Source organism: Oryza sativa, chromosome 3 (assembly GCF_034140825.1).
Source record: "Oryza sativa Japonica Group chromosome 3, ASM3414082v1".
Classification (NCBI taxonomy): domain Eukaryota; kingdom Viridiplantae; phylum Streptophyta; class Magnoliopsida; order Poales; family Poaceae; genus Oryza; species Oryza sativa.
The window spans coordinates 20120400-20142696 of record NC_089037.1 but is presented as its reverse complement, the minus strand read 5'-3'; positions in this window follow the sequence as shown (position 1 = coordinate 20142696).

Genomic DNA, 22297 nt, shown 5'->3' with positions numbered 1-22297 from the left:
TCCAAAAATAATGTTTTGGTGCTTTTTGAGATTTTGATTCCGGTATATTACATCGCACCCACGTGTGGCAATATCGGCATTAATTGAGAAAAGTTCGCCGCGCGAGTCGCGAAGTGAGTTTTTGCTACGAACGCACCCAATACGCTCCAATATGTCCAAAAATCATGTTTTGGTGCTTTTTGAACTTTTTGATTCCGGTATATTACATCCCACCCACGTGTGGCAGTATCGGCATTAATTGACAAAAGTTCGCCGCGAGAGTCGCGAAGTGAGTTTTTGCCACAAATACACCCAGTACACTCCAATATGTCCAAAAATCATGTTTAGGTGCTTTTTGAACTTTTTGATTCCAATATATTACATCACACCCACGTGTGGCAATATCGGCATTAATTGACAAAAGTTCGCCGCGCGAGTCGCGCGGTGAGTTTTCGGCACAAACGCACCCATTACACTGCAATATGTCCAAAAATCATGATTAGGTGCTTTTTGAAGTTTTTTATTCCGGTATATTACATCCCACCCACGTGTGGCAATATCGGCATTAATTGACAAAACATCGCCATGCGAGTCGCGAAGTGAGTTTTTGCCAGAAACGCACCCAATACACTCCAATATGTCCAAAAATCATGTTTAGGTGCTTTTTGAACTTTTTCGTTCGGGTTAAAAACAACGCACCCACGTGTGGCAATATCGGCATTAATTAACAAAAGTTCGCCCCGCGAGTCGCGCAGTGAGTTTTCGCTACAAACGCACCAAATACGCTCCAATATGTCCAAAAATAATGTTTTGGTGCTTTTTGAGATTTTGATTCCGGTATATTACATCGCACCCACGTGTGGCAATATCGGCATTAATTGAGAAAAGTTCGCCGCGCGAGTCGCGAAGTGAGTTTTTGCCATCAACGCACCCAATACACTCCAATATGTCCAAAAATCATGTTTAGGTGCTTTTTGAACTTTTTGATTCCGGTATATTACATCGCACCCACGTGTGGCAATATCGGCATTAATTGACAAAAGTTCGTCGCGCGAGTCTCGAAATGAGTTTTTGCCACAAACGCACCCAATACACTCCAATATGTCCAAAAATCATGTTTACGTGCTTTTTGAACTTTTTGATTCCGGTATATTACATCCCACCCACGTGTGGCAATGTAGGCATTAATTGACAAAACATCGCCATGCGAGTCGCGAAGTGAGTTTTTGCCATCAACGCACCCAATACGCTCCAATATGTCCAATAATCATGTTTAGGTGCTTTTCGAACTTTTTGATTCCGGTATATTACATCCCACCCACGTGTGGCAATATCGGCATTAATTGACAAAACTTCGCCATGCGAGTCGTGAAGTGACTTTTTGCCATCAACGCACCCAATACACTCCAATATGTCCAAAAATCATGTTTAGGTGCTTTTTGAACTTTTTGATTCGGTATATTACATCGCACCCACGTGTGGCAATATCGGCATTAATTGAGAAAAGTTCGCCGCGCGAGTCGCGAAGTAAGTTTTTGCCACACAATGCACCCAGTACACTCCAATAGGTCCAAAAATCATGTTTAGGTGCTTTTTGAACTTTTTGATTCCGGTATATTACATCGCACCCACGTGTGGCAATATCGGCATTAATTGAGAAAAGTTCGCCGCGCGAGTCGCGAAGTAAGTTTTTGCCACACAATGCACCCAGTACACTCCAATATGTCCAAAAATCATGTTTTGGTGCTTTTTGAACTTTTTGATTCCGGTATATTACATCCCACCCACGTGTGGCAATATCGGCATTAATTGACAAAACATCGCCATGCGAGTCGCGAAGTGAGTTTTTGCCATCAACGCTCCCACTACACTCCAATAGGTCCAAAAATCATGTTTAGGTGCTTTTTGAACTTTTTGATTCCGGTATATTACATCGCACCCACGTGTGGCAATATCGGCATTAATTGAGAAAAGTTCGCCGCGCGAGTCGCGAAGTGAGTTTTTGCCATCAACGCACCCAATACACTCCAATATGTCCAAAAATCATGTTTAGGTGCTTTTTGAACTTTTTGATTCCGGTATATTACATCGCACCCACGTGTGGCAATATCGGCATTAATTGACAAAAGTTCGTCGCGCGAGTCGCGAAATGAGTTTTTGCCACAAACGCACCCAATACACTCCAATATGTCCAAAAATCATGTTTACGTGCTTTTTGAACTTTTTGATTCCGGTATATTACATCCCACCCACGTGTGGCAATGTAGGCATTAATTGACAAAACATCACCATGCGAGTCGCGAAGTGAGTTTTTGCCATCAACGCACCCAATACGCTCCAATATGTCCAAAAATCATGTTTAGGTGCTTTTCGAACTTTTTGATTCCGGTATATTACATCCCACCCACGTGTGGCAATATCGGCATTAATTGACAAAAGTTCGCCGCGCGAGTCGCGCAGTGAGTTTTCGCCACAAACACACCAAATACGCTCCAATATGTCCAAAAATAATGTTTTGGTGCTTTTTGAGATTTTGATTCCGGTATATTACATCGCACCCACGTGTGGCAATATCGGCATTAATTGAGAAAAGTTCGCCGCGCGAGTCGCGAAGTAAGTTTTTGCCACACAATGCACCCAGTACACTCCAATATGTCCAAAAATCATGTTTTGGTGCTTTTTGAACTTTTTGATTCCGGTATATTACATCGCACCCACGTGTGGCATTATCGGCATTAATTGACAAAACATCGCCATGCGAGTCGCGAAGTGAGTTTTTGCCATCAACGCTCCCAATACACTCCAATAGGTCCAAAAATCATGTTTAGGTGCTTTTTGAACTTTTTGATTCCGGTATATTACATCGCACCCACGTGTGGCAATATCGGCATTAATTGAGAAAAGTTCGCCGCGCGAGTCGCGAAGTGAGTTTTTGCCATCAACGCACCCAATACACTCCAATATGTCCAAAAATCATGTTTAGGTGCTTTTTGAACTTTTTGATTCCGGTATATTACATCGCACCCACGTGTGGCAATATCGGCATTAATTAACAAAAGTTCGCCCCGCGAGTCGCGCTGTGAGTTTTCGCTACAAACGCACCAAATACGCTCCAATATGTCCAAAAATAATGTTTTGGTGCTTTTTGAGATTTTGATTCCGGTATATTACATCGCACCCACGTGTGGCAATATCGGCATTAATTGAGAAAAGTTCGCCGCGCGAGTCGCGAAGTAAGTTTTTGCCACACAATGCACCCAGTACACCCCAATAGGTCCAAAAATCATGTTTAGGTGCTTTTTGAACTTTTTGATTCCGGTATATTACATCGCACCCACGTGTGGCAATATCGGCATTAATTGACAAAACTTCGCCATGCGAGTCGTGAAGTGACTTTTTGCCATCAACGCACCCAATACCCTCCAATATGTCCAAAAATCATGTTTAGGTGCTTTTTGAACTTTTTGATTCCGGTATATTACATCGCACCCACGTGTGGCAATATCGGCATTAATTGAGAAAAGTTCGCCGCGCGAGTCGCGAAGTAAGTTTTTGCCACACAAAGCACCCAGTACACTCCAATAGGTCCAAAAATCATGTTTACGTGCTTTTTGAACTTTTTGATTCCGGTATATTACATCGCACCCACGTGTGGCAATATCGGCATTAATTGAGAAAAGTTCGCCACGCGAGTCGCGAAGTAAGTTTTTGCCACACAATGCACCCAGTACACTCCAATATGTCCAAAAATCATGTTTTGGTGCTTTTTGAACTTTTTGATTCCGGTATATTACATCCCACCCACGTGTGGCAATATCGGCATTAATTGACAAAACATCGCCATGCGAGTCGCGAAGTGAGTTTTTGCCATCAACGCTCCCAATACACTCCAATAGGTCCAAAAATCATGTTTAGGTGCTTTTTGAACTTTTTGATTCCGGTATATTACATCGCACCCACGTGTGGCAATATCGGCATTAATTGAGAAAAGTTCGCCGCGCGAGTCGCGAAGTGAGTTTTTGCCATCAACGCACCCAATACACTCCAATATGTCCAAAAATCACGTTTAGGTGCTTTTTGAACTTTTTGATTCCGGTATATTACATCGCACCCACGTGTGGCAATATCGGCATTAATTAACAAAAGTTCGCCCCGCGAGTCGCGCTGTGAGTTTTCGCTACAAACGCACCAAATACGCTCCAATATGTCCAAAAATAATGTTTTGGTGCTTTTTGAGATTTTGATTCCGGTATATTACATCGCACCCACGTGTGGCAATATCGGCATTAATTGAGAAAAGTTCGCCGCGCGAGTCGCGAAGTAAGTTTTTGCCACACAATGCACCCAGTACACTCCAATAGGTCCAAAAATCATGTTTAGGTGCTTTTTGAACTTTTTGATTCCGGTATATTACATCGCACCCACGTGTGGCAATATCGGCATTAATTGACAAAACTTCGCCATGCGAGTCGTGAAGTGACTTTTTGCCATCAACGCACCCAATACCCTCCAATATGTCCAAAAATCATGTTTAGGTGCTTTTTGAACTTTTTGATTCCGGTATATTACATCGCACCCACGTGTGGCAATATCGGCATTAATTGAGAAAAGTTCGCCGCGCGAGTCGCGAAGTAAGTTTTTGCCACACAATGCACCCAGTACACTCCAATAGGTCCAAAAATCATGTTTACGTGCTTTTTGAACTTTTTGATTCCGGTATATTACATCGCACCCACGTGTGGCAATATCGGCATTAATTGAGAAAAGTTCGCCACGCGAGTCGCGAAGTAAGTTTTTGCCACACAATGCACCCAGTACACTCCAATATGTCCAAAAATCATGTTTTGGTGCTTTTTGAACTTTTTGATTCCGGTATATTACATCCCACCCACGTGTGGCAATATCGGCATTAATTGACAAAACATCGCCATGCGAGTCGCGAAGTGAGTTTTTGCCATCAACGCTCCCAATACACTCCAATAGGTCCAAAAATCATGTTTAGGTGCTTTTTGAACTTTTTGATTCCGGTATATTACATCGCACCCACGTGTGGCAATATCGGCATTAATTGAGAAAAGTTCGCCGCGCGAGTCGCGAAGTAAGTTTTTGCCACACAATGCACCCAGTACACTCCAATAGGTCCAAAAATCATGTTTACGTGCTTTTTGAACTTTTTGATTCCGGTATATTACATCGCACCCACGTGTGGCAATATCGGCATTAATTGAGAAAAGTTCGCCACGCGAGTCGCGAAGTAAGTTTTTGCCACACAATGCACCCAGTACACTCCAATATGTCCAAAAATCATGTTTTGGTGCTTTTTGAACTTTTTGATTCCGGTATATTACATCCCACCCACGTGTGGCAATATCGGCATTAATTGACAAAACATCGCCATGCGAGTCGCGAAGTGAGTTTTTGCCATCAACGCTCCCAATACACTCCAATAGGTCCAAAAATCATGTTTAGGTGCTTTTTGAACTTTTTGATTCCGGTATATTACATCGCACCCACGTGTGGCAATATCGGCATTAATTGAGAAAAGTTCGCCGCGCGAGTCGCGAAGTGAGTTTTTGCCATCAACGCACCCAATACACTCCAATATGTCCAAAAATCATGTTTAGGTGCTTTTTGAACTTTTTGATTCCGGTATATTACATCGCACCCACGTGTGGCAATAAAGGCATTAATTAACAAAAGTTCGCCCCGCGAGTCGCGCTGTGAGTTTTCGCTACAAACGCACCAAATACACTCCAATATGTCCAAAAATAATGTTTTGGTGCTTTTTGAGATTTTGATTCCGGTATATTACATCGCACCCACGTGTGGCAATATCGGCATTAATTGAGAAAAGTTCGCCGCGCGAGTCGCGAAGTGAGTTTTTGCCATCAACGCACCCAATACACTCCAATATGTCCAAAAATCATGTTTAGGTGCTTTTTGAACTTTTTGACTCCGGTATATTACATCGCACCCACGTGTGGCAATATCGGCATTAATTGACAAAACTTCGCCATGCGAGTCGTGAAGTGACTTTTTGCCATCAACGCACCCAATACCCTCCAATATGTCCAAAAATCATGTTTAGGTGTTTTTTGAACTTTTTGATTCCGGTATATTACATCGCACCCACGTGTGGCAATATCGGCATTAATTGAGAAAAGTTCGCCGCGCGAGTCGCGAAGTAAGTTTTTGCCACACAATGCACCCAGTACACTCCAATAGGTCCAAAAATCATGTTTACGTGCTTTTTGAACTTTTTGATTCCGGTATATTACATCGCACCCACGTGTGGCAATATCGGCATTAATTGAGAAAAGTTCGCCACGCGAGTCGCGAAGTAAGTTTTTGCCACACAATGCACCCAGTACACTCCAATATGTCCAAAAATCATGTTTTGGTGCTTTTTGAACTTTTTGATTCCGGTATATTACATCCCACCCACGTGTGGCAATATCGGCATTAACTGACAAAACATCGCCATGCGAGTCGCGAAGTGAGTTTTTGCCATCAACGCTCCCAATACACTCCAATAGGTCCAAAAATCATGTTTAGGTGCTTTTTGAACTTTTTGATTCCGGTATATTACATCGCACCCACGTGTGGCAATATCGGCATTAATTGAGAAAAGTTCGCCGCGCGAGTCGCGAAGTAAGTTTTTGCCACACAATGCACCCAGTACACTCCAATAGGTCCAAAAATCATGTTTACGTGCTTTTTGAACTTTTTGATTCCGGTATATTACATCGCACCCACGTGTGGCAATATCGGCATTAATTGAGAAAAGTTCGCCGCGCGAGTCGCGAAGTAAGTTTTTGCCACACAATGCACCCAGTACACTCCAATAGGTCCAAAAATCATGTTTACGTGCTTTTTGAACTTTTTGATTCCGGTATATTACATCGCACCCACGTGTGGCAATATCGGCATTAATTGAGAAAAGTTCGCCACGCGAGTCGCGAAGTAAGTTTTTGCCACACAATGCACCCAGTACACTCCAATATGTCCAAAAATCATGTTTTGGTGCTTTTTGAACTTTTTGATTCCGGTATATTACATCCCACCCACGTGTGGCAATATCGGCATTAATTGACAAAACATCGCCATGCGAGTCGCGAAGTGAGTTTTTGCCATCAACGCTCCCAATACACTCCAATAGGTCCAAAAATCATGTTTAGGTGCTTTTTGAACTTTTTGATTCCGGTATATTACATCGCACCCACGTGTGGCAATATCGGCATTAATTGAGAAAAGTTCGCCGCGCGAGTCGCGAAGTGAGTTTTTGCCATCAACGCACCCAATACACTCCAATATGTCCAAAAATCATGTTTAGGTGCTTTTTGAACTTTTTGATTCCGGTATATTACATCGCACCCACGTGTGGCAATATCGGCATTAATTAACAAAAGTTCGCCCCGCGAGTCGCGCTGTGAGTTTTCGCTACAAACGCACCAAATACGCTCCAATATGTCCAAAAATAATGTTTTGGTGCTTTTTGAGATTTTGATTCCGGTATATTACATCGCACCCACGTGTGGCAATATCGGCATTAATTGAGAAAAGTTCGCCGCGCGAGTCGCGAAGTGAGTTTTTGCCATCAACGCACCCAATACACTCCAATATGTCCAAAAATCATGTTTAGGTGCTTTTTGAACTTTTTGATTCCGGTATATTACATCGCACCCACGTGTGGCAATATCGGCATTAATTGACAAAAGTTCGTCGCGCGAGTCTCGAAATGAGTTTTTGCCACAAACGCACCCAATACACTCCAATATGTCCAAAAATCATGTTTACGTGCTTTTTGAACTTTTTGATTCCGGTATATTACATCCCACCCACGTGTGGCAATGTAGGCATTAATTGACAAAACATCGCCATGCGAGTCGCGAAGTGAGTTTTTGCCATCAACGCACCAAATACGCTCCAATATGTCCAATAATCATGTTTAGGTGCTTTTCGAACTTTTTGATTCCGGTATATTACATCCCACCCACGTGTGGCAATATCGGCATTAATTGACAAAACTTCGCCATGCGAGTCGTGAAGTGACTTTTTGCCATCAACGCACCCAATACCCTCCAATATGTCCAAAAATCATGTTTAGGTGCTTTTTGAACTTTTTGATTCCGGTATATTACATCGCACCCACGTGTGGCAATATCGGCATTAATTGACAAAACATCGCCATGCGAGTCGCGAAGTGAGTTTTTGCCATCAACGCTCCCAATACACTCCAATAGGTCCAAAAATCATGTTTAGGTGCTTTTTGAACTTTTTGATTCCGGTATATTACATCGCACCCACGTGTGGCAATATCGGCATTAATTGAGAAAAGTTCGCCGCGCGAGTCGCGAAGTGAGTTTTTGCCATCAACGCACCCAATACACTCCAATATGTCCAAAAATCATGTTTAGGTGTTTTTTGAACTTTTTGATTCCGGTATATTACATCGCACCCACGTGTGGCAATATCGGCATTAATTAACAAAAGTTCGCCCCGCGAGTCGCGCTGTGAGTTTTCGCTACAAACGCACCAAATACGCTCCAATATGTCCAAAAATAATGTTTTGGTGCTTTTTGAGATTTTGATTCCGGTATATTACATCGCACCCACGTGTGGCAATATCGGCATTAATTGAGAAAAGTTCGCCGCGCGAGTCGCGAAGTAAGTTTTTGCCACACAATGCACCCAGTACACTCCAATAGGTCCAAAAATCATGTTTAGGTGCTTTTTGAACTTTTTGATTCCGGTATATTACATCGCACCCACGTGTGGCAATATCGGCATTAATTGACAAAACTTCGCCATGCGAGTCGTGAAGTGACTTTTTGCCATCAACGCACCCAATACCCTCCAATATGTCCAAAAATCATGTTTAGGTGCTTTTTGAACTTTTTGATTCCGGTATATTACATCGCACCCACGTGTGGCAATATCGGCATTAATTGAGAAAAGTTCGCCGCGCGAGTCGCGAAGTAAGTTTTTGCCACACAATGCACCCAGTACACTCCAATAGGTCCAAAAATCATGTTTACGTGCTTTTTGAACTTTTTGATTCCGGTATATTACATCGCTCCCACGTGTGGCAATATCGGCATTAATTGAGAAAAGTTCGCCACGCGAGTCGCGAAGTAAGTTTTTGCCACACAATGCACCCAGTACACTCCAATATGTCCAAAAATCATGTTTTGGTGCTTTTGAACTTTTTGATTCCGGTATATTACATCCCACCCACGTGTGGCAATATCGGCATTAATTGACAAAACATCGCCATGCGAGTCGCGAAGTGAGTTTTTGCCATCAACGCTCCCAATACACTCCAATAGGTCCAAAAATCATGTTTAGGTGCTTTTTGAACTTTTTGATTCCGGTATATTACATCGCACCCACGTGTGGCAATATCGGCATTAATTGAGAAAAGTTCGCCGCGCGAGTCGCGAAGTGAGTTTTTGCCATCAACGCACCCAATACACTCCAATATGTCCAAAAATCATGTTTAGGTGCTTTTTGAACTTTTTGATTCCGGTATATTACATCGCACCCACGTGTGGCAATATCGGCATTAATTAACAAAAGTTCGCCCCGCGAGTCGCGCTGTGAGTTTTCGCTACAAACGCACCAAATACGCTCCAATATGTCCAAAAATAATGTTTTGGTGCTTTTTGAGATTTTGATTCCGGTATATTACATCGCACCCACGTGTGGCAATATCGGCATTAATTGACAAAAGTTCGTCGCGCGAGTCGCGAAATGAGTTTTTGCCACAAACGCACCCAATACACTCCAATATGTCCAAAAATCATGTTTACGTGCTTTTTGAACTTTTTGATTCCGGTATATTACATCCCACCCACGTGTGGCAATGTAGGCATTAATTGACAAAACATCGCCATGCGAGTCGCGAAGTGAGTTTTTGCCATCAACGCACCCAATACGCTCCAATATGTCCAAAAATCATGTTTAGGTGCTTTTCGAGCTTTTTGATTCCGGTATATTACATCCCACCCACGTGTGGCAATATCGGCATTAATTGACAAAACTTCGCCGCGCGAGTCGCGCAGTGAGTTTTCGCCACAAACGCACCAAATACGCTCCAATATGTCCAAAAATAATGTTTTGGTGCTTTTTGAGATTTTGATTCCGGTATATTACATCGCACCCACGTGTGGCAATATCGGCATTAATTGAGAAACGTTCGCCGCGCGAGTCGCGAAGTAAGTTTTTGCCACACAATGCACCCAGTACACTCCAATAGGTCCAAAAATCATGTTTTGGTGCTTTTTGAACTTTTTGATTCCGGTATATTACATCCCACCCACGTGTGGCAATACGGCATTAATTGAGAAAAGTTCGCCGCGCGAGTCGCGAAGTGAGTTTTTGCCATCAACGCACCCAATACACTCCAATATGTCCAAAAATCATGTTTAGGTGCTTTTTGAACTTTTTGATTCCGGTATATTACATCGCACCCACGTGTGGCAATATCGGCATTAATTAACAAAAGTTCGCCCCGCGAGTCGCGCTGTGAGTTTTCGCTACAAACGCACCAAATACGCTCCAATATGTCCAAAAATAATGTTTTGGTGCTTTTTGAGATTTTGATTCCGGTATATTACATCGCACCCACGTGTGGCAATATCGGCATTAATTGAGAAAAGTTCGCCGCGCGAGTCGCGAAGTAAGTTTTTGCCACACAATGCACCCAGTACACTCCAATAGGTCCAAAAATCATGTTTAGGTGCTTTTTGAACTTTTTGATTCCGGTATATTACATCGCACCCACGTGTGGCAATATCGGCATTAATTGACAAAACTTCGCCATGCGAGTCGTGAAGTGACTTTTTGCCATCAACGCACCCAATACCCTCCAATATGTCCAAAAATCATGTTTAGGTGCTTTTTGAACTTTTTGATTCCGGTATATTACATCGCACCCACGTGTGGCAATATCGGCATTAATTGAGAAAAGTTCGCCGCGCGAGTCGCGAAGTAAGTTTTTGCCACACAAAGCACCCAGTACACTCCAATAGGTCCAAAAATCATGTTTACGTGCTTTTTGAACTTTTTGATTCCGGTATATTACATCGCACCCACGTGTGGCAATATCGGCATTAATTGAGAAAAGTTCGCCACGCGAGTCGCGAAGTAAGTTTTTGCCACACAATGCACCCAGTACACTCCAATATGTCCAAAAATCATGTTTTGGTGCTTTTTGAACTTTTTGATTCCGGTATATTACATCCCACCCACGTGTGGCAATATCGGCATTAATTGACAAAACATCGCCATGCGAGTCGCGAAGTGAGTTTTTGCCATCAACGCTCCCAATACACTCCAATAGGTCCAAAAATCATGTTTAGGTGCTTTTTGAACTTTTTGATTCCGGTATATTACATCGCACCCACGTGTGGCAATATCGGCATTAATTGAGAAAAGTTCGCCGCGCGAGTCGCGAAGTGAGTTTTTGCCATCAACGCACCCAATACACTCCAATATGTCCAAAAATCACGTTTAGGTGCTTTTTGAACTTTTTGATTCCGGTATATTACATCGCACCCACGTGTGGCAATATCGGCATTAATTAACAAAAGTTCGCCCCGCGAGTCGCGCTGTGAGTTTTCGCTACAAACGCACCAAATACGCTCCAATATGTCCAAAAATAATGTTTTGGTGCTTTTTGAGATTTTGATTCCGGTATATTACATCGCACCCACGTGTGGCAATATCGGCATTAATTGAGAAAAGTTCGCCGCGCGAGTCGCGAAGTAAGTTTTTGCCACACAATGCACCCAGTACACTCCAATAGGTCCAAAAATCATGTTTAGGTGCTTTTTGAACTTTTTGATTCCGGTATATTACATCGCACCCACGTGTGGCAATATCGGCATTAATTGACAAAACTTCGCCATGCGAGTCGCGAAGTGAGTTTTTGCCATCAACGCTCCCAATACACTCCAATAGGTCCAAAAATCATGTTTAGGTGCTTTTTGAACTTTTTGATTCCGGTATATTACATCGCACCCACGTGTGGCAATATCGGCATTAATTGAGAAAAGTTCGCCACGCGAGTCGCGAAGTAAGTTTTTGCCACACAATGCACCCAGTACACTCCAATATGTCCAAAAATCATGTTTAGGTGCTTTTTGAACTTTTTGATTCCGGTATATTACATCCCACCCACGTGTGGCAATATCGGCATTAATTGACAAAACATCGCCATGCGAGTCGCGAAGTGAGTTTTTGCCATCAACGCTCCCAATACACTCCAATAGGTCCAAAAATCATGTTTAGGTGCTTTTTGAACTTTTTGATTCCGGTATATTACATCGCACCCACGTGTGGCAATATCGGCATTAATTAACAAAAGTTCGCCCCGCGAGTCGCGCTGTGAGTTTTCGCTACAAACGCACCAAATACGCTCCAATATGTCCAAAAATAATGTTTTGGTGCTTTTTGAGATTTTGATTCCGGTATATTACATCGCACCCACGTGTGGCAATATCGGCATTAATTGAGAAAAGTTCGCCGCGCGAGTCGCGAAGTAAGTTTTTGCCACACAATGCACCCAGTACACTCCAATAGGTCCAAAAATCATGTTTAGGTGCTTTTTGAACTTTTTGATTCCGGTATATTACATCGCACCCACGTGTGGCAATATCGGCATTAATTGACAAAACTTCGCCATGCGAGTCGTGAAGTGACTTTTTGCCATCAACGCACCCAATACCCTCCAATATGTCCAAAAATCATGTTTAGGTGCTTTTTGAACTTTTTGATTCCGGTATATTACATCGCACCCACGTGTGGCAATATCGGCATTAATTGAGAAAAGTTCGCCGCGCGAGTCGCGAAGTAAGTTTTTGCCACACAAAGCACCCAGTACACTCCAATAGGTCCAAAAATCATGTTTACGTGCTTTTTGAACTTTTTGATTCCGGTATATTACATCGCACCCACGTGTGGCAATATCGGCATTAATTGAGAAAAGTTCGCCACGCGAGTCGCGAAGTAAGTTTTTGCCACACAATGCACCCAGTACACTCCAATATGTCCAAAAATCATGTTTTGGTGCTTTTTGAACTTTTTGATTCCGGTATATTACATCCCACCCACGTGTGGCAATATCGGCATTAATTGACAAAACATCGCCATGCGAGTCGCGAAGTGAGTTTTTGCCATCAACGCTCCCAATACACTCCAATAGGTCCAAAAATCATGTTTAGGTGCTTTTTGAACTTTTTGATTCCGGTATATTACATCGCACCCACGTGTGGCAATATCGGCATTAATTGAGAAAAGTTCGCCGCGCGAGTCGCGAAGTGAGTTTTTGCCATCAACGCACCCAATACACTCCAATATGTCCAAAAATCACGTTTAGGTGCTTTTTGAACTTTTTGATTCCGGTATATTACATCGCACCCACGTGTGGCAATATCGGCATTAATTAACAAAAGTTCGCCCCGCGAGTCGCGCTGTGAGTTTTCGCTACAAACGCACCAAATACGCTCCAATATGTCCAAAAATAATGTTTTGGTGCTTTTTGAGATTTTGATTCCGGTATATTACATCGCACCCACGTGTGGCAATATCGGCATTAATTGAGAAAAGTTCGCCGCGCGAGTCGCGAAGTAAGTTTTTGCCACACAATGCACCCAGTACACTCCAATAGGTCCAAAAATCATGTTTAGGTGCTTTTTGAACTTTTTGATTCCGGTATATTACATCGCACCCACGTGTGGCAATATCGGCATTAATTGACAAAACTTCGCCATGCGAGTCGCGAAGTGAGTTTTTGCCATCAACGCTCCCAATACACTCCAATAGGTCCAAAAATCATGTTTAGGTGCTTTTTGAACTTTTTGATTCCGGTATATTACATCGCACCCACGTGTGGCAATATCGGCATTAATTGAGAAAAGTTCGCCACGCGAGTCGCGAAGTAAGTTTTTGCCACACAATGCACCCAGTACACTCCAATATGTCCAAAAATCATGTTTAGGTGCTTTTTGAACTTTTTGATTCCGGTATATTACATCCCACCCACGTGTGGCAATATCGGCATTAATTGACAAAACATCGCCATGCGAGTCGCGAAGTGAGTTTTTGCCATCAACGCTCCCAATACACTCCAATAGGTCCAAAAATCATGTTTAGGTGCTTTTTGAACTTTTTGATTCCGGTATATTACATCGCACCCACGTGTGGCAATATCGGCATTAATTGAGAAAAGTTCGCCGCGCGAGTCGCGAAGTGAGTTTTTGCCATCAACGCACCCAATACACTCCAATATGTCCAAAAATCATGTTTAGGTGCTTTTTGAACTTTTTGATTCCGGTATATTACATCGCACCCACGTGTGGCAATAAAGGCATTAATTAACAAAAGTTCGCCCCGCGAGTCGCGCTGTGAGTTTTCGCTACAAACGCACCAAATACGCTCCAATATGTCCAAAAATAATGTTTTGGTGCTTTTTGAGATTTTGATTCCGGTATATTACATCGCACCCACGTGTGGCAATATCGGCATTAATTGAGAAAAGTTCGCCGCGCGAGTCGCGAAGTGAGTTTTTGCCATCAACGCACCCAATACACTCCAATATGTCCAAAAATCATGTTTAGGTGCTTTTTGAACTTTTTGACTCCGGTATATTACATCGCACCCACGTGTGGCAATATCGGCATTAATTGACAAAACTTCGCCATGCGAGTCGTGAAGTGACTTTTTGCCATCAACGCACCCAATACCCTCCAATATGTCCAAAAATCATGTTTAGGTGTTTTTTGAACTTTTTGATTCCGGTATATTACATCGCACCCACGTGTGGCAATATCGGCATTAATTGAGAAAAGTTCGCCGCGCGAGTCGCGAAGTAAGTTTTTGCCACACAATGCACCCAGTACACTCCAATAGGTCCAAAAATCATGTTTACGTGCTTTTTGAACTTTTTGATTCCGGTATATTACATCGCACCCACGTGTGGCAATATCGGCATTAATTGAGAAAAGTTCGCCACGCGAGTCGCGAAGTAAGTTTTTGCCACACAATGCACCCAGTACACTCCAATATGTCCAAAAATCATGTTTTGGTGCTTTTTGAACTTTTTGATTCCGGTATATTACATCCCACCCACGTGTGGCAATATCGGCATTAACTGACAAAACATCGCCATGCGAGTCGCGAAGTGAGTTTTTGTCATCAACGCTCCCAATACACTCCAATAGGTCCAAAAATCATGTTTAGGTGCTTTTTGAACTTTTTGATTCCGGTATATTACATCGCACCCACGTGTGGCAATATCGGCATTAATTGAGAAAAGTTCGCCGCGCGAGTCGCGAAGTAAGTTTTTGCCACACAATGCACCCAGTACACTCCAATAGGTCCAAAAATCATGTTTACGTGCTTTTTGAACTTTTTGATTCCGGTATATTACATCGCACCCACGTGTGGCAATATCGGCATTAATTGAGAAAAGTTCGCCGCGCGAGTCGCGAAGTAAGTTTTTGCCACACAATGCACCCAGTACACTCCAATAGGTCCAAAAATCATGTTTACGTGCTTTTTGAACTTTTTGATTCCGGTATATTACATCGCACCCACGTGTGGCAATATCGGCATTAATTGAGAAAAGTTCGCCACGCGAGTCGCGAAGTAAGTTTTTGCCACACAATGCACCCAGTACACTCCAATATGTCCAAAAATCATGTTTTGGTGCTTTTTGAACTTTTTGATTCCGGTATATTACATCCCACCCACGTGTGGCAATATCGGCATTAATTGACAAAACATCGCCATGCGAGTCGCGAAGTGAGTTTTTGCCATCAACGCTCCCAATACACTCCAATAGGTCCAAAAATCATGTTTAGGTGCTTTTTGAACTTTTTGATTCCGGTATATTACATCGCACCCACGTGTGGCAATATCGGCATTAATTGAGAAAAGTTCGCCGCGCGAGTCGCGAAGTGAGTTTTTGCCATCAACGCACCCAATACACTCCAATATGTCCAAAAATCATGTTTAGGTGCTTTTTGAACTTTTTGATTCCGGTATATTACATCGCACCCACGTGTGGCAATATCGGCATTAATTAACAAAAGTTCGCCCCGCGAGTCGCGCTGTGAGTTTTCGCTACAAACGCACCAAATACGCTCCAATATGTCCAAAAATAATGTTTTGGTGCTTTTTGAGATTTTGATTCCGGTATATTACATCGCACCCACGTGTGGCAATATCGGCATTAATTGAGAAAAGTTCGCCGCGCGAGTCGCGAAGTGAGTTTTTGCCATCAACGCACCCAATACACTCCAATATGTCCAAAAATCATGTTTAGGTGCTTTTTGAACTTTTTGATTCCGGTATATTACATCGCACCCACGTGTGGCAATATCGGCATTAATTGACAAAAGTTCGTCGCGCGAGTCTCGAAATGAGTTTTTGCCACAAACGCACCCAATACACTCCAATATGTCCAAAAATCATGTTTACGTGCTTTTTGAACTTTTTGATTCCGGTATATTACATCCCACCCACGTGTGGCAATGTAGGCATTAATTGACAAAACATCGCCATGCGAGTCGCGAAGTGAGTTTTTGCCATCAACGCACCAAATACGCTCCAATATGTCCAATAATCATGTTTAGGTGCTTTTCGAACTTTTTGATTCCGGTATATTACATCCCACCCACGTGTGGCAATATCGGCATTAAATGACAAAACTTCGCCATGCGAGTCGTGAAGTGACTTTTTGCCATCAACGCACCCAATACCCTCCAATATGTCCAAAAATCATGTTTAGGTGCTTTTTGAACTTTTTGATTCCGGTATATTACATCGCACCCACGTGTGGCAATATCGGCATTAATTGACAAAACATCGCCATGCGAGTCGCGAAGTGAGTTTTTGCCATCAACGCTCCCAATACACTCCAATAGGTCCAAAAATCATGTTTAGGTGCTTTTTGAACTTTTTGATTCCGGTATATTACATCGCACCCACGTGTGGCAATATCGGCATTAATTGAGAAAAGTTCGCCGCGCGAGTCGCGAAGTGAGTTTTTGCCATCAACGCACCCAATACACTCCAATATGTCCAAAAATCATGTTTAGGTGCTTTTTGAACTTTTTGATTCCGGTATATTACATCGCACCCACGTGTGGCAATATCGGCATTAATTAACAAAAGTTCGCCCCGCGAGTCGCGCTGTGAGTTTTCGCTACAAACGCACCAAATACGCTCCAATATGTCCAAAAATAATGTTTTGGTGCTTTTTGAGATTTTGATTCCGGTATATTACATCGCACCCACGTGTGGCAATATCGGCATTAATTGAGAAAAGTTCGCCGCGCGAGTCGCGAAGTAAGTTTTTGCCACACAATGCACCCAGTACACTCCAATAGGTCCAAAAATCATGTTTAGGTGCTTTTTGAACTTTTTGATTCCGGTATATTACATCGCACCCACGTGTGGCAATATCGGCATTAATTGACAAAACTTCGCCATGCGAGTCGTGAAGTGACTTTTTGCCATCAACGCACCCAATACCCTCCAATATGTCCAAAAATCATGTTTAGGTGCTTTTTGAACTTTTTGATTCCGGTATATTACATCGCACCCACGTGTGGCAATATCGGCATTAATTGAGAAAAGTTCGCCGCGCGAGTCGCGAAGTAAGTTTTTGCCACACAATGCACCCAGTACACTCCAATAGGTCCAAAAATCATGTTTACGTGCTTTTTGAACTTTTTGATTCCGGTATATTACATCGCACCCACGTGTGGCAATATCGGCATTAATTGAGAAAAGTTCGCCACGCGAGTCGCGAAGTAAGTTTTTGCCACACAATGCACCCAGTACACTCCAATATGTCCAAAAATCATGTTTTGGTGCTTTTGAACTTTTTGATTCCGGTATATTACATCCCACCCACGTGTGGCAATATCGGCATTAATTGACAAAACATCGCCATGCGAGTCGCGAAGTGAGTTTTTGCCATCAACGCTCCCAATACACTCCAATAGGTCCAAAAATCATGTTTAGGTGCTTTTTGAACTTTTTGATTCCGGTATATTACATCGCACCCACGTGTGGCAATATCGGCATTAATTGAGAAAAGTTCGCCGCGCGAGTCGCGAAGTGAGTTTTTGCCATCAACGCACCCAATACACTCCAATATGTCCAAAAATCATGTTTAGGTGCTTTTTGAACTTTTTGATTCCGGTATATTACATCGCACCCACGTGTGGCAATACCGGCATTAATTAACAAAAGTTCGCCCCGCGAGTCGCGCTGTGAGTTTTCGCTACAAACGCACCAAATACGCTCCAATATGTCCAAAAATAATGTTTTGGTGCTTTTTGAGATTTTGATTCCGGTATATTACATCGCACCCACGTGTGGCAATATCGGCATTAATTGACAAAAGTTCGTCGCGCGAGTCGCGAAATGAGTTTTTGCCACAAACGCACCCAATACACTCCAATATGTCCAAAAATCATGTTTACGTGCTTTTTGAACTTTTTGATTCCGGTATATTACATCCCACCCACGTGTGGCAATGTAGGCATTAATTGACAAAACATCGCCATGCGAGTCGCGAAGTGAGTTTTTGCCATCAACGCACCCAATACGCTCCAATATGTCCAAAAATCATGTTTAGGTGCTTTTCGAGCTTTTTGATTCCGGTATATTACATCCCACCCACGTGTGGCAATATCGGCATTAATTGACAAAAGTTCGCCGCGCGAGTCGCGCAGTGAGTTTTCGCCACAAACGCACCAAATACGCTCCAATATGTCCAAAAATAATGTTTTGGTGCTTTTTGAGATTTTGATTCCGGTATATTACATCGCACCCACGTGTGGCAATATCGGCATTAATTGAGAAACGTTCGCCGCGCGAGTCGCGAAGTAAGTTTTTGCCACACAATGCACCCAGTACACTCCAATATGTCCAAAAATCATGTTTTGGTGCTTTTTGAACTTTTTGATTCCGGTATATTACATCCCACCCACGTGTGGCAATATCGGCATTAATTGACAAAACATCGCCATGCGAGTCGCGAAGTGAGTTTTTGCCATCAACGCTCCCAATACACTCCAATAGGTCCAAAAATCATGTTTAGGTGCTTTTTGAACTTTTTGATTCCGGTATATTACATCGCACCCACGTGTGGCAATATCGGCATTAATTGAGAAAAGTTCGCCGCGCGAGTCGCGAAGTGAGTTTTTGCCATCAACGCACCCAATACACTCCAATATGTCCAAAAATCATGTTTAGGTGCTTTTTGAACTTTTTGATTCCGGTATATTACATCGCACCCACGTGTGGCAATATCGGCATTAATTAACAAAAGTTCGCCCCGCGAGTCGCGCTGTGAGTTTTCGCTACAAACGCACCAAATACGCTCCAATATGTCCAAAAATAATGTTTTGGTGCTTTTTGAGATTTTGATTCCGGTATATTACATCGCACCCACGTGTGGCAATATCGGCATTAATTGACAAAAGTTCGTCGCGCGAGTCGCGAAATGAGTTTTTGCCACAAACGCACCCAATACACTCCAATATGTCCAAAAATCATGTTTACGTGCTTTTTGAACTTTTTGATTCCGGTATATTACATCCCACCCACGTGTGGCAATGTAGGCATTAATTGACAAAACATCGCCATGCGAGTCGCGAAGTGAGTTTTTGCCATCAACGCACCCAATACGCTCCAATATGTCCAAAAATCATGTTTAGGTGCTTTTCGAGCTTTTTGATTCCGGTATATTACATCCCACCCACGTGTGGCAATATCGGCATTAATTGACAAAAGTTCGCCGCGCGAGTCGCGCAGTGAGTTTTCGCCACAAACGCACCAAATACGCTCCAATATGTCCAAAAATAATGTTTTGGTGCTTTTTGAGATTTTGATTCCGGTATATTACATCGCACCCACGTGTGGCAATATCGGCATTAATTGAGAAACGTTCGCCGCGCGAGTCGCGAAGTAAGTTTTTGCCACACAATGCACCCAGTACACTCCAATATGTCCAAAAATCATGTTTTGGTGCTTTTTGAACTTTTTGATTCCGGTATATTACATCCCACCCACGTGTGGCAATATCGGCATTAATTGACAAAACATCGCCATGCGAGTCGCGAAGTGAGTTTTTGCCATCAACGCTCCCAATACACTCCAATAGGTCCAAAAATCATGTTTAGGTGCTTTTTGAACTTTTTGATTCCGGTATATTACATCGCACCCACGTGTGGCAATATCGGCATTAATTGAGAAAAGTTCGCCGCGCGAGTCGCGAAGTGAGTTTTTGCCATCAACGCACCCAATACACTCCAATATGTCCAAAAATCATGTTTAGGTGCTTTTTGAACTTTTTGATTCCGGTATATTACATCGCACCCACGTGTGGCAATATCGGCATTAATTAACAAAAGTTCGCCCCGCGAGTCGCGCTGTGAGTTTTCGCTACAAACGCACCAAATACGCTCCAATATGTCCAAAAATAATGTTTTGGTGCTTTTTGAGATTTTGATTCCGGTATATTACATCGCACCCACGTGTGGCAATATCGGCATTAATTGAGAAAAGTTCGCCGCGCGAGTCGCGAAGTGAGTTTTTGCCATCAACGCACCCAATACACTCCAATATGTCCAAAAATCATGTTTAGGTGCTTTTTGAACTTTTTGATTCCGGTATATTACATCGCACCCACGTGTGGCAATATCGGCATTAATTGACAAAAGTTCGTCGCGCGAGTCTCGAAATGAGTTTTTGCCACAAACGCACCCAATACACTCCAATATGTCCAAAAATCATGTTTACGTGCTTTTTGAACTTTTTGATTCCGGTATATTACATCCCACCCACGTGTGGCAATGTAGGCATTAATTGACAAAACATCGCCATGCGAGTCGCGAAGTGAGTTTTTGCCATCAACGCACCAAATACGCTCCAATATGTCCAATAATCATGTTTAGGTGCTTTTCGAACTTTTTGATTCCGGTATATTACATCCCACCCACGTGTGGCAATATCGGCATTAATTGACAAAACTTCGCCATGCGAGTCGTGAAGTGACTTTTTGCCATCAACGCACCCAATACCCTCCAATATGTCCAAAAATCATGTTTAGGTGCTTTTTGAACTTTTTGATTCCGGTATATTACATCGCACCCACGTGTGGCAATATCGGCATTAATTGACAAAACATCGCCATGCGAGTCGCGAAGTGAGTTTTTGCCATCAACGCTCCCAATACACTCCAATAGGTCCAAAAATCATGTTTAGGTGCTTTTTGAACTTTTTGATTCCGGTATATTACATCGCACCCACGTGTGGCAATATCGGCATTAATTGAGAAAAGTTCGCCGCGCGAGTCGCGAAGTGAGTTTTTGCCATCAACGCACCCAATACACTCCAATATGTCCAAAAATCATGTTTAGGTGCTTTTTGAACTTTTTGATTCCGGTATATTACATCGCACCCACGTGTGGCAATATCGGCATTAATTAACAAAAGTTCGCCCCGCGAGTCGCGCTGTGAGTTTTCGCTACAAACGCACCAAATACGCTCCAATATGTCCAAAAATAATGTTTTGGTGCTTTTTGAGATTTTGATTCCGGTATATTACATCGCACCCACGTGTGGCAATATCGGCATTAATTGAGAAAAGTTCGCCGCGCGAGTCGCGAAGTAAGTTTTTGCCACACAATGCACCCAGTACACTCCAATAGGTCCAAAAATCATGTTTAGGTGCTTTTTGAACTTTTTGATTCCGGTATATTACATCGCACCCACGTGTGGCAATATCGGCATTAATTGACAAAACTTCGCCATGCGAGTCGTGAAGTGACTTTTTGCCATCAACGCACCCAATACCCTCCAATATGTCCAAAAATCATGTTTAGGTGCTTTTTGAACTTTTTGATTCCGGTATATTACATCGCACCCACGTGTGGCAATATCGGCATTAATTGAGAAAAGTTCGCCGCGCAAGTCGCGAAGTAAGTTTTTGCCACACAATGCACCCAGTACACTCCAATAGGTCCAAAAATCATGTTTACGTGCTTTTTGAACTTTTTGATTCCGGTATATTACATCGCACCCACGTGTGGCAATATCGGCATTAATTGAGAAAAGTTCGCCACGCGAGTCGCGAAGTAAGTTTTTGCCACACAATGCACCCAGTACACTCCAATATGTCCAAAAATCATGTTTTGGTGCTTTTGAACTTTTTGATTCCGGTATATTACATCCCACCCACGTGTGGCAATATCGGCATTAATTGACAAAACATCGCCATGCGAGTCGCGAAGTG